The sequence below is a fragment of the Pleurodeles waltl genome, chromosome 7 (assembly GCF_031143425.1).
Source record: "Pleurodeles waltl isolate 20211129_DDA chromosome 7, aPleWal1.hap1.20221129, whole genome shotgun sequence".
Classification (NCBI taxonomy): domain Eukaryota; kingdom Metazoa; phylum Chordata; class Amphibia; order Caudata; family Salamandridae; genus Pleurodeles; species Pleurodeles waltl.
In genome coordinates, this window is record NC_090446.1 from 736,083,060 (window position 1) to 736,096,888 (window position 13,829).

Consider the following 13,829-nt stretch of genomic DNA (forward strand, 5'->3'; position numbering starts at 1 on the left):
ACACACGCACATGAAAGAAAACACTCAGGCCCTCATTACAACCCTGGCGGTAACACCGCCAACAGGCCGGCGGTAAAAATAATGGAATCATGACCATGGCGGAAACCGCCAACACATACAGCCACTTTAACACTCTGACCACCACGGCAGTAGCAACAAACACTGCTGCGGTAACCGCCAACAGTCAGGCAGAAGACAATGTACCGCCCACATCATTACAAACCCGCCCATCCGCCAGCTTTTCCAGGGTGGTACCAACGCCATCAAAAGCATGGAAACAGTGTTCTGAAGGGAAACAACTCACCTCTCGACACTCAAGGAAGAACCAGGACGCCATGGAGCCCGAGCTGCAGGTCTTCCCCATTCTGGTGTATCTTCTCATACAACCGGAGCACCAACGCTGGCGACGACGACCACAGTGAGTACTGCACATAGCACACAAGGGAGTGGGGAGGAAAAAGAGAGTGACACACACACACAACACGCCCACCCTCACCCCCAACACCATACACACAAACACATGCAACAACATTACATATACACCCCGTAACCCTTAGGAATAACGCAAGGACAAAATGAATGGAGTCAAATGAGTGTAATATTAGAAATACTTTGAAATACGTTCAGAAATCAAAAACAGTATTTACAATATATACAAAAGGCGGGACAAAGCCCAATCAAAAATGTCTGTGGCCCACTGGGCCAAAACACATAGGCCAATCCACACTTGACTCCTGCCTCAATACAGAGAGAACACTGCAGGGGCATTAGGTCGAAAACACACAGGCACCTTAGGGGACGGAGAATGTGGGGCACCTCAGTCGGAAGATGGTACAATGCCACTGCTCCTGAAGGGAGCTCCATGCACACTGCTTGGTCCAGGGAGTTCAAAGCCACAGTCTCTCAAGTGGGTGGTTTGCCCACTGCTTGGTCCTGGGGAGTGCAAAGCCACAGTCCCTCAAGTGGGTGGTCTGCCCACTGCTTGGTCCTGGGGAGTGCAAAGCCACAGTCTCTCAAGTGCGTGGTTTGCCCACTGTCTGGTCCTGGGGAGTGCAAAGCCACAGTCTCTCAAGTGGGTGGTTTGCCCACTCCCTGGTCCAGGGGAGTGCAAAGCCACAGTCTCTCAAGTGGGTGGTTTGCCCACTGCTTGGTCCTGGGGAGTGTAAGGTCACAGTCTCCCTAGTAAATGGCTTCTCCACTGGTTCTGGAGGGGGCTTTGTGTCCAGTGTGCTTCATCCTGGCAAGGATGGGGTGAGTGGATGCCTTCTTGCACTGGTTCTGGAGGGGGCTTTGTGCCCAGTGCGCTTCATCCTGGCAAGGAGGTGGTGTGTGGATGCCTTCTTCCACTGGTTCCGGAGGGGGCATTGCACCCTGTGATGCAGATTTGGAGTGCAAGGTCACAGTCTCTCACTTGGGTGTCACAACGAGAGCTTTTGCAGGGGCCAAGACGCACTGCAGCCCATGTAGTCACCACTACACACTGCTCTCCGGCGGTGATGGCTGCTCATTGAATTATAGTTGTGCTGCAGGTGGCGGTGCTGGCAGTGGTGGTAGCCTCCAGTCCTTCACCTGCAGCCTCGGACGGCTGCCCATTGGGGCTGCTGCTGGCAGTGGTGCTACTTGTGGTGGTGCAGGTGGTGGTGCTTGCAGCAGTGCAGGTGGCGGTGCTGACCGCGGTGCAGGTGGCGGTGCTGGTGGTTGTGGTGGTAGCCTCCAGGCCTTCACCTGCAGCCTCGGACGGCTGCGCACTGGGGCTGCTGGCAATGATGCTGCTTGCGGCGGTACAGGTGGCAGTGCTGGCCGCGGTGCAGGTGGTGGTGCTGACGGTTGTGGTGGTAGCCTCTAGGCCTTTACCTGCAGCCTCGGACGGCTGAAGTGCCCTGGCTGGTGTTCTGTGCCCCTTCCTGCCCTTGGCAGATGGTGGTGCCTTCCTGCTTCTGCCAGCTGGAGTCTTTGACTTGCCCTTGCTGGCTGGTTATGCCTCCTTCTCCTTGCTGGATGCTGTCCCCTTCTTGCCCTTGCCAAATGGCGGAACCTTCTTGGCCTTGGCAGGCACACTGGCTGGGCTAACGGGTGCCTCCTTAGAGCCTCTCACAGCTGCAGAAACCACAGCAGACATGGACTTGGTGGCTGAGGTGCTGGGGTGGGTTCTGGTCATCCTGGCCCAAGGTGAAGGACAGGGGGGGAGGGGTAGAGAAGAGGTCAATGGTGCCAAGGAAAATCTTCTTAGGGGCATTGGGGCAGGAAGAGGGTGAAGGTTTGGGAGGGGAGGAAAAGGGAGTGCTTGTATGAGGAGTCAGTCTGCTGTGTTTGGGTCCAGGTGCATGGGCTGGATGCTGTTGTGAGGTGGATGGCTGTTGAGTGGGTGTGTGCTTGCGTTTGTGTACTTTGGGAGGAGGGGTCACAGACACAGTGGAAGAGGACACAGGGGACGTGTGCATGGATGTGGGGGTGGTGACTGCCAGTGAGGGGCGTGTAGTGATAGGTGTGCTGGTGATGGAGGTAGTGGATGAGGATGTAGTGCATGTAGGTGTGAGTGAAGACGCTACTGGGAGGAAGGTGGATGAGGAGAAGGAGGGAGACACAGTGGAGGCAGTGGATGTTGGTGTGTCTGCATGGAGATGGTGCTTGTGTGCGTGCCTGTGAGATGAAGTGAGGTGCTTGTGTTTGCCTGAGCCACTTCTGTGTGTTGATTTGGGTGATTGCTGATCTGAAGGTGTGCTTGGGATAGATTGGGGTTGAGGGGATTGGGACTGGGTAGAGGAAGTTGGAGGGGGGAGGCTGGAGACAGGGACAATGGCTGCCATCAGTGCGGAGCCCAGAGCCTGGAATGCTCTCTGTTGGGCCGCCACACCAGAGTAAATTCCCTCCAGGTATGCATTTGTTTGTTGCAAATGCCTTTCGACACCCTGGATGGCATTCAGTATGGTTGACTGCCCAACAGTGAGGGATCTCAGGAGGTCAATAGCCTCCTCACAGAGGGCAGCAGGGCTGACTGGGGCAGGGTCTGAAGTGCCTGGGGTGAAGGAGATGCCCACCGTCCTCGGTGAGCAGGCACAGGAAACACGCTGAGGGGCTGCTGGGAGGGCTGTGCTGGTACGGGGGGTGGTGGCTGTACCTGTTGTTGGGGTGGGCACAGAGGTTCCGTCTCCGCCAGGGAGCTTCCAGCGGAGGAGGAGTCGCTGTCGGTAGTGTCCCCTCCTGTCTCCGTGGTGGTTCTCCCCTCTCCCTTCGTCCCACTGGTGCCCTCACCGTCGATGGATTTGGCCTCCAGGCCCATGTGGGATGCAGCTCCCTCCGTCGCCGATGCCTCTGCTCCTCTGCTAGATGATGCTAATGCACACAAGGACAGGGTGACAAAACAAAAAGGGGGGGGAGACAGAGGATACACTTGGTCAAAGCCAGCAACGACACTACCGTTGGCGTTCACAACACACAGGCATCAGCCCTATGCACTAGGCTGTGCACTACCAGTTTCAATGCTAGTCACCAACCCATGGGGTACATTGCCTAACGCTGTTAGCTGCACACCTGAAACCAGCAGGACCCTGCCCAGTAGTAGATGCCCACTTACACTATTGGGGTTGGAGTGCTTCAGAGCCTGCCCAACAAGGGACCTACCCTGCCAGTTTGCCCTGGCCTAGGGGCACCCACAGCCCACGTCACCCACCCAGGTAAAACCTTAACACGCACAAAGTCATGATCCTGAATCTGTACTCAACCCCTTGTGGCTGCTGTGATGCCTTCAAGCACCCATCCAACTCTGAATAGGCCACCCCCAGGATGCGGAAAATCAGGGGAGTCAGGGTACGACGGGCATCCCTTCATCGATGGGAGACCAGCCCCAGCTGGGCCTCCGCCATCTTCCTAACCCAGCGGAGCAGGTCCTCCCACCGTTTGCGGCAGTGGGTGCTCTGCCTGTCAAAGACCCCCAGGGTCTGCACCTCCTTGGCGGTGGCACGCCAAATACCCTTTTTCTGATGGGCGCTGACCTGCAGAAAAAATACAGCAGAAAAGGGATTAGTTATACCGTCTAGACTGTTACACTCATGGCCCACCATATCCCTACCATCCACTTACGCACAGACATTGACCACCAGACATGCAGCACTCTGCCCAGGACCCCTCAGCCCCCCCACACGAGGCTTACACACACAGCAATCCCTATATTCATGGCCCATGCATCATGCTCACAGTGTACTCACCTGTTTGTCTGGAGGACTATAGAGTAAAGTGTACTGGGGTAGGACCCCATCCACAAGTCTCTCCAACTCCTCCGAAGTGAAGGCGGGGGCCCTTTCCCCAGACACTTGAGCCATTGTTGCTTTCAGACACAGGTCACAGCAGCACTTGCAGTGTAGGTCCTCTCCAGTTGAAGGTCAGGTAGCAAGTGAGTGAACAGATAGGAAATGGTGGTCACGTCCGCGGTGGTGCGTACCATCACCGCCGGCGTACATTGCCATTGGCTCCTGGAACCCAAAGGGCCCAATGATAACCAATGCGAAGATGAGCGGCGGCCATCGACCGCCGACCGCAACGGTGCACAACGCCAGCAGAATTACCTCATTTCCACTTGTCTCTTCTCACAGGTCAGGCAGCCGCCATTTCAGGGGGGCACAGGCCATGGCACCTAACTGCATCACAGCAGACATTGGCACATCAACTGACTCTCTAATTCACATACTGTTTCTGTAAATTAAGAAAATGGAACGAGTATGAGGACGAATACCAACGCAGGAGTCGGTCGTCAAGCAGGTAAGAGTTATTATATTGGTTAATAATTGGATTGTTACTGCTGGGTTTCTTCCTTTTGTTGTTCCGTCTACATCTGTTGGTATATCGAAGTTACTGGTTCACATTCCCTTCCTCGTTTCTCTCTGTTTCTTCAGGTCTCCCGGGAAGCACATGCGGAGAAAAGAAGAATAGCCTTGGTAAGTGGTTCGGTTTTCTCCTTTCCTGACTGTTACTGGCTTTCCCTCTTCTGCTGTCTTTTCTCTGTTGTCTCTTCTCACTCTTTATGTCTTTTCTTGGCTTTCTTTTCTCTGTTCTCCTTTTCTGTCCTTTCCCTCTCTGTCAGGGTTTTCTTTCGGTTTTCTCCCTGTCTTCTTCTATTTTCCTTTTTGCTTTCTTCTATTACTCTCTATAATACTCTTGGTAGGTTTCTCTTGTTATGCAATCACTGTTGTGCTTGTGCCTGCCGTACCTCCCATAAACCGATTTGAATTTCCCTCACCTCCCCGTGCCATATCATACATCACAGTGTTTTCCCTTAATTCCCTACCGTCTCCACCCGTCCTCCCTCCCCGTACATAGGGCGTTTCAACGCACCTGGAAATGCCACGCTTCTCCTGAAGCGTGGTGGGCTGCTGCACTCCGCTTCCCGGATGGACGCCCTCCCGTCCCCGGTCGGGGATGAACCGCTCGCTGGTTTCTCCGGTCTTCCGCCCTGGGTTCTCTCCATGATGTCTTCCTTCTCTCCTCCGTATCGTTCCTCGTTCACCTTTCCTCCCGGCTCCTCCTCTCCTCGAACTCCCGACTCCAGCCCTCTTGTTCTTCCGTCTTCCCGCCGTGACCTGACGTCTCCTCCCTGATTGGTGGTATTTCTGTCGTATTCCGGTTCACCACCGGCAGCGACAGCACATGTTGGGAAAGTGTGCGGCCTGGCCAGAGCCGGCCCGTCACAGAAATGCATATTAATATTTACATATGTGTGAATATGACCCTCAGCTCACCGTTTTTCACCCTAGAGTTCAAACGCTGAGGAATGAATAGGAGATGGAGACATCTTCCCGTGTACAGACCCCTGGTGGACCTGGCGACAATGGAGGACAGGCACATTATCCTGACTTACAGACTTGATAGGGCCACACTCCAAGAGCTGTGTGCCCAATTGGAGCCAGACCTGATTTCAGCTATATGCCAGCCCACAGGTATCCCCCCTCTAGTGCAAATCCTGTCAGTGCTCCATTTCCTGGCAAGTGGTTCCTTCCAAGCGACAGTGGCCATGGCATCAGGGATGTCTCAGCCAATGTTCTCCAACGTGCTGATCAGAGTGTTGTCTGCCCTGCTGAAACACAAGCGCAGCTACATCGTATTCACCCCAGGTGGAGGATTTGGCCACAGTGAAGGCTGAAGTTTATGCCCTGGGACATATCCCCAACACCATTGGTGCCATTGATGGAACACATATAGCATTCCCCCGCCCCCGGAGAAATTAACAAGTGTTCAGGAGCAGAAAAAGCGTTCACTCTCTCAATGTGCAGATGGTGTGTTTGGCGGACCAGTACATCTCCCATGTGAATGCCAAGTATCCTGGCTCTGTGCATGATGCCTTTATCTTGAAGAATAGCAGCATCCCATACGTGATGTCTCAACTCCAGAAGCACTAGGTGAGCCCATGGTCCCCACCCAGTTGATGTAGGTATATGGGTGTGGGTTTGGCTCTAAGGGTGAGTGTGTGGCTAACAGGTATCCCTCGATATTTACAGGTGACTCTGGTTACCCCAACCTCTAATGGCTACTGACCCCAGTGAGGAATGCCAGGACAAGGGCAGAGGAACGTTACAATTAAGCACATGGGTGAACAAGGAGGATAATTGAGAGAACCGTTGGTCTCCTGAAGTCCAGATTCCAGTGCCTCCATCTGACAGGTGGATCCCTGCACTACTCACCCAAGAAGGTGTGCCAGATCATTGTTGCATGTTGCATGTAGCACAACCTGACCTTGAGACGCCAGATGCCTTTTCTGCAGGAGGATAAGCCTGGAGATGGTCTTGTGGTAGCGGTGGAGCCTGTGCACCGTGACGAAGAGGAGGCAGAGGAAGAAGATGTGGACAACAGTAGTACACTCATTGAACAGTACTTCCAGTGACACACTGGTAAGATACTGTAACTTTACCTTCCATTTCAGTTTTGTATTTGACATTGGACATGGCAGTCTGATTTCCCTATGTCTATGGCCTCTTACTGTACCCTTTGGCATCTCTATTTTCAGATCTCTGTGCCCCACTCTGGCTCCTGGTGTGTTTACTGCTGCCCACTACAGGTTATACCTATGTTGATATTACTGTAGATTAGAAATGCAATGTTTCCAGCTTGTTAAACAAATATATATTTCAATGGACAGACTCCATACTTGTATTTGTTCCAAGGGTGTTTATCTATGTGCTAATAAGTGGAGGAGGTATTGCAATGGGCTGGGTTGCTGATGGAGGAAAGTCCAGGGTAGAATCCAGTCTATTTGTATCACAGGTGCATTGTCCAAGGGGGCATAGGATGGGGAGCAATGGCAGTTCAAGGTGGACAGGGTGACAGAGCAGGACAGAAGGGTGACAATCAGGAGAGTCTTATTTCCTGGCGGGGTCTTGGCTATGTTCTCTGGCTTCTGCCTAGATTGCAGGGACCGATTGTGGGGTGGTTCTCCTTCTGCTGGTGGCCTGTTGTTCCTGTGGTGGTGCCTTCTGTCCACTAGCGCCGGCAGAGGTGGAGGGCTGTTCTTCGGTGTGGCTAGTGTCAGGGGCCCCTTGGTGTGTCACTGCCTCCCTCATGGTGTTGGCCATGTCTGCCAGCACCCCTGCAATGGTGACCAGGGTGGTGTGGATGTCTTTGAGGTCCTCCCTGATCCCCAGATACTGTCCCTCCTGCAGCTGCTGGGTCTCCTGCAACTTGGCCAGTATCTGGCCCATGGTCTCCTGGGAATGGTGGTATGCTCCCAGGATCCCTGCAAGTGCCTTGTGGAGAGTGGGTTCCCTGGGCCTGTCCTACCCCTGTCGCACAGCAGTCCTCCCAGCTTCCCTGTTGTCCTGTGCCTCTGTCCCCTGAACCGTGTGCCCACTGCCACTGACCCCAGGTCTCTGATTGTCTTGGGTTTGTGGGCGTGCCTGGGGTCCCTGTGGTGGTGGACACTCTGCTGATTGACCTGTCGTGGGGACAGAGGGATGGGCCCACTGGGTGGGTGCTGTGGTGGTGTTTCCTGAGGGGGAGGCTCTGTGGTGGGTTGGAACTCTGGCAGGGTAACCGACTGCCCAGAGGTCCCTGATGGGCCAGGTTGGTCATCGTGATCCAGGCGTGCAGAGCTGCTGTCATCACTGTGGACCTCTTCTGTGGGGGGACTGGATGTTGGTGGCACCTCCTCTCCGGTGACATTGGATGGGGTGTGGGGATGTAAATGCAGTGTTATTGTATCTGCGTGTGCCATCTTGTGCATCAATATGTTTCCCTTTATGGTTGGTATTAGCAAGGCGGTTTTGGCTTGTGTGAGTTGTACTTTGTTTGGCTAAGTGATTGTCACTAGTGTGCATGCTGTGGTGATGGGTGTCCATGCAGGTCTGTGATGGGTGTCTATGTATTGGTGTTGCATGCAGGGCTTGGTATTGGGATGGGTGGGTTGTGATGGTGGGGTATATTTTAGGTGGTGGAGTGATGGGGGTGAGGGTAGGGATAGGAGTTTGTGATGGCATGCAGGTAGGGTGGGGATAAAGTAGTAAAGATTTGACTTACCAGAGTCCAGTCCTCCTGCTACTCCTGCAAGGCCCTCAGGATGCATGATCGCCAAGACTTGCTGCTCCCATGTTGTTAGTTGTGGGGGAGGAGGCGGGGGGTCCACCTCCAGTCCTCTGTACAGCTACCTGGTGTCTTGCAACCACGGAACGCACCTTCCCCCGTAGGTCATTCCACCTCTTCCTGATGTCATCCCTTGTTCTGGGGTGCTGTCCCACGGCGTTGACCCAATAGACATCTGCTGGACCTGTGATCCGAATAGCTGTGGCTCTACCCGGATGATTTCCTCCACCATGACCCTTAGCTCCTCGTCTGAGAACCTGGGGTGTCTTTGTGGTGCCATGGGTGTAGTATGTGTGGTGTGTGTGAGGGTGTGTGGGGTGATGTGTTGGGGTGTGTGCTGTGAGGTGCGTGGATGGTGTATGGGTGATGTGTTATGTGGCTCAAATTCAGTGGGTGCTCCTGGCTTGTCTTTCTCTCAGTTGCCAATATTTGTTTTCGTTGTAAGGGGTTGTGGGTATTGTGGGGGTGTGTTTTATATTGGATTGGGTGTGTGGGTGTGTTGTGTGTATGTGTGTCAGGTGTGTGTAGTTAGAATTGTCCAATGTGGTGCTGTTTTATTAGTGTGTGTGTATTTTGAGTGCAGCGGTCTGTACTGGAAATGGTTTAGCGCAGTTGAATGACTGCCGCAGTGATTCCTGGGTCTTGATGCTGTGGGCGTATTTCTGTTGGCGTAACAGTGTGGGTTTTGGTACTGTCAGTTTATCACTGACCTTGGGGCTGGCGGACTTGTGTGGGTGTCTGTATAGTGGCGGATTTCTCTGTGTGGGTCATAATACCCTTAGCGGTATACCGCCGCGGTCACGGTATGTTGACGGCTGTCAGCATGGCGGTAGGTGGCATTTACCGCCAGGGTTGGTATGAGGGCCTCAGTGTTACAAAAATAAAGATACTTTATTTTAGTGATACAAAACCAAAAAGGAGGTAAGTAACACACTAAATATAGACACTATTTATCAGCAATAGGCATTGAAAGTGATAGAAAACAGTGCAAACGCAATTAGACAATAGTGACTCTAGGGGGAGCCCAAACTATATACTAATAAAATGGAATGCGATCACAGGACCTGCACCTAGGTAAGTGGAATGTGCAGGGGGAGCTGGGGGCTCTAGGAAACCCCAAAGGTAAGTACCACAGTGGGCCAGGAAGAAAGGATTAAGTTACTGGATTTTACCCAAAACACCCAAAAGGAAGGAAAAGAAGAAAATGCAACACCCAGACAAGACTGCAAGAAATCAGCAGTGGATTCCTGAAGAGGAAGACCTGTGGAAGAAGGGGACCAAGTCCAGAAGTCACAGAAGAGTCCAGGAGAAGTAGGAGCTACTACCCACCCACCTGTGGATGCAGGAGTTGGTCGACGGAATGGACAAAGATGGTCAGGAATGCTGCCCTGGAGCAGGTGAAGAGTTCCTGGAGGATACAGTCAATGTCCCACACCAGATGGTTGATTGCAGTCAGTCAGTGGCATGGAAAAGCCACCAACAAGCCTTGGCAAATGCAGAAGTTGCCATGAAGCAAACGTGGAGCTGCCAGGGACCAGCAAGGTCCAGAGGACTCAACCAACAGGGGGAGTCTAAAGGGGACCATCAGCAAGGCAGAGAGTCCACAAAAGAAGAGGCAGCCCCCACAGGAGATCCACTGGTTAAGGAACCATGAGTCACAGATGAGCCCATGCAGCACTACTGGAGAAGGGTCCCACGCCATAGGAGAAGCACGCAAAGGGCTGTGCATCTCAGGAAGGAGTGCTGGGAGCTAGGACTATACGGAGTCTGAAGATTCCTTGGAGGAGATGCAAAAAAGCCATGGTAGCTGCAAGAGACATGGTACATGGGAGTACTGTCCTACGTGGGAAGGCAAGGGCTTACCTTCACCAAAGTTGGACAGCTGGCAGAAAGGACCAAGAGGACTACTCTGGACCACCACCCGTGATGCAGGATCCACGCAGCTCAGGATGAGAGGAGATCCACACAGCCGGTCGTCGTTGCAGTTGGTGCCTGCAGATGTAGGGGAGTGACTCCTCACTCCAAGGTAGATACCTTCTTCCTTCTCATGCTGACTGAAGACTTGCCACCCTCAGAGGATGGATAGCTGGGGAAATGTTGCAGAAGCTGGATGGAGCCGTGGAAGTAAGGTTGCAAAGGAGTCCTGCTGGAATCTTGCAAGCCAAATCCAAGGACCCACCCAAGGGAGAGACCCTAAAAAGCCCTGGAAGGTGGATTGGTCACCTAGTCAGGTGACCACCTATCAGGAGGGGACTCTGACATCACCTGCCTAACCTGGCCACTCAGAGGCTCCCAGAGGTTCCTGCCAACCTTGGGTTCAAGACGGCAGAACCTAAGGACGCTCTGGAGGAGCTCTGTGCACCAACCCTGGGGTGGTGATGGACAGGGGAGTGGTCATTCCCCTTTCCATTGTCCAGTTTCGTGCCAGAGCAAAATGGCCCTTCAAAGCATACCAGTGGCTTGGGGATGCTACCCCTCCCAAGCCATGTAACACCTATTCCCAAAGGGAGAGAATGTTACCCCCTCTCCCAAAAGAAGTCCTTTTATCTGCCATTCATTGGGCTTGAGCTGTTTAAGCAGCAGGAGGGCAGAAACATGTCTGAGGAGTGGCAGCAGCTTGGGCTGCCCCGAAAACCCCAGAAGGCTGGTAGGAGCAATGTCGGGGCCCACCTAAGGAGTCCTCAGAGTGCATAGAATCATACTCCCAATACTGGCAACAGTATTGGGGTATGATTCTGACATGTTTGATACCAAAAATGCCTATGTTCGGAATTACCATTATGTAACTGGACATAGATGGTGACCTATTTCTAGTACACGCATAAAATGGCATCCTCACACTCACGAAGTCCAGAAAAATGGAACTGGAGTTCGTGAGGGCACCACTGCAAGTGCAGGGGTGCCCTCACACACAAGTACCTGCACCCTGCCCTCTGGGCTAGGAGGGCCTGCAATAGGGGTGACTTACAGTGATCTGGTGCAGTGACCTGTAGTGAAAAAGGGTGCATGAACCCTTTCACGCAGGCTGCAATGGCAGGCCTGCAGAACACTTTGCATGGGCTCCCCATGGGTGGCATAATACATGCTGCAGCCCATGGGGATCCCGTGGTACACCAATGCCCTGGGTACCATATACGAGGGCTTACATGGGGGCACCCGTATGCAACATGTGGGGTAAAAATGGTACAAGTTACCAAGTTAGAAGGGAGAGAGCATAATCACAGGGGTCCTGGTTAGCAGGATCCCAATGAACACAGTCAAACACACTGACAAGAGGCAGAAAAATGGGGGTAACCATGTCAAAAACGAGGGTACTTTCCTGTACACCATGTAAATGATACATATGTGTAGCTAAGCTGTATGATGGGCACTCTTATGGTGAGTGTTGGACCTGGCATCTTTTGGCATGTTTCCCCTGACTTTTTGCCTTCTGACAGGTTGCTGTTTTTACATTTTTCCTTTGATCTATTTTTGGTCTTGAGTTCAAGTAAAACTCCCTACTACATCGTGTCGGTCAAGAGCATCATCAGTTACATCCCTGGATTTGGTTTTTGAGGAGGATAGGTTGGAAACCTACACCATGAAGTCAGTTTGCAAAAGCCCCAAAGTTCACGTTAGAGGCATCATCAAGAAGGAGGAGCTACAAAAGACGCTGAGGGCCCGGGTAGCTAACAGATATGCCAGTGGGTATTCTGAGGATCCGACTGGGGAAACCATGGAGCCAAATCCAAAGGAAGATGTGCTAGAGGTGCAGGAGCTGCTGGGGGGAGGTACCCTCAGAGCCAGGCAGCAGCAGTAGTAGTTCAAAGAACCTGACTCCAGAGGAGCTGGAAGACCGGAGAGAAGCCAGAACACATCAGATATAGCTGGAGAGGCTAAAAATGGAGGAAAAGAAGATGCTCTTAGATCGTGAGCTCAGAGTAAAGGCGCTGGATCAAAGGAGTAGATCCAGCAGCGATGGAGGCAGCAATACCTCAGTGCACTCAGATTGGATAGTTCACATTCCGAAGAATGTAGGAAGGGAGTACAAGATGGGAAATGATATCCAGATGTGGTTTCAGGGATTTGAGGCATCTAGCCACATGAATGGAGTCCCTGAGAAGAATTTGGGAGCAGGATTGTGAACCACTTCACAGAGGAAGGGAGGGACACTCTGTTTGGGTAAGGGGTGCAACCTCACCTATTCTGACATGAAGGAGGCCCTTCTCTCCAGGTATGGTCTCACTCCTGACAAGTACAGGATCAGTTTAGAGGGAGTAAGAAAACTGATTCACAGACCTGGTTAGAATGTGTGGATTCTTTTTGCAGGGCACTGGATGGTTGGGTGAAGGGCAGTAATCTCACAGATATTCAGGAGCTGTACAACTTAATTGCATGAGTGCACTTGTCTAGTCTTTGTTTTGCAGTGCTGTGCTAGCCCTTAACTAATAGTAAGCTGAGTGACCCCAGAAAGCTTGCCATGGAGGAGTACTGCTGGCTAAGTGCTAGAGTCCACAAGACGGTGTATGGGGGGGGGACTCCGCCAAAGGTGGGCAGGGTCCCCAGCAACAGAGTGGGGGGGACAAGGGTAAACAAGAGGAGTTCTCTAAAGGGCCCCAATATAATACCCAGAGTAAGAATTCCCGTCCCCCATGAGATAAGAAACCATGCGACTCTTCAGGAAAGCCTATATAGGTTGGACCCTGTAAATGCTTTCCTTGTGACCAGGTGGGCCACATGAAGGGGGATCCCAATTGTCCCTAGTGGACACAGCCACCCACCAGTGGGTAGAACAAGGTGTTGGCCAGTGTAACGCTTGGGTAGGAGTTGGCCCCAGGTGGGTGTGGGGAACCAACCAAGATGATCCTTATCTCACTGAGGGAAAGTGAGATGGCCCAGAGAAACCTAATGCCCGATAACACTAAAAGATAAAGGCAGTGGGTGACCATCAGTGGGCAGAGGGTAGAGGCTCTCAGAGATACTGGAGCCAGCATGACCACGATCCGGTGTCACCTGGTGTCTGAAAAGCAGATAGTCCCTGGTGTATTCACCAAGTAGTTGCAGTGAACAACTCAGAGTGCCAGTGCAAGGTGGCACAGGTTCCCTTTGAGTGGGGTGTGGGGGGTCTCAGGTTCCTTGAGGGTAGCTCTGAGTCCCACCATGCCTGTTGACTGTCTGCTGTGCAACGACCAGGAGATTTCCGCTTGGAAGGAGGTGGAGCTCAGGTCACACTTGGGGATGTTGGTGTTGCCACAGTGGGCGTGTGTGACCAGAAGGACCTGGAGCCT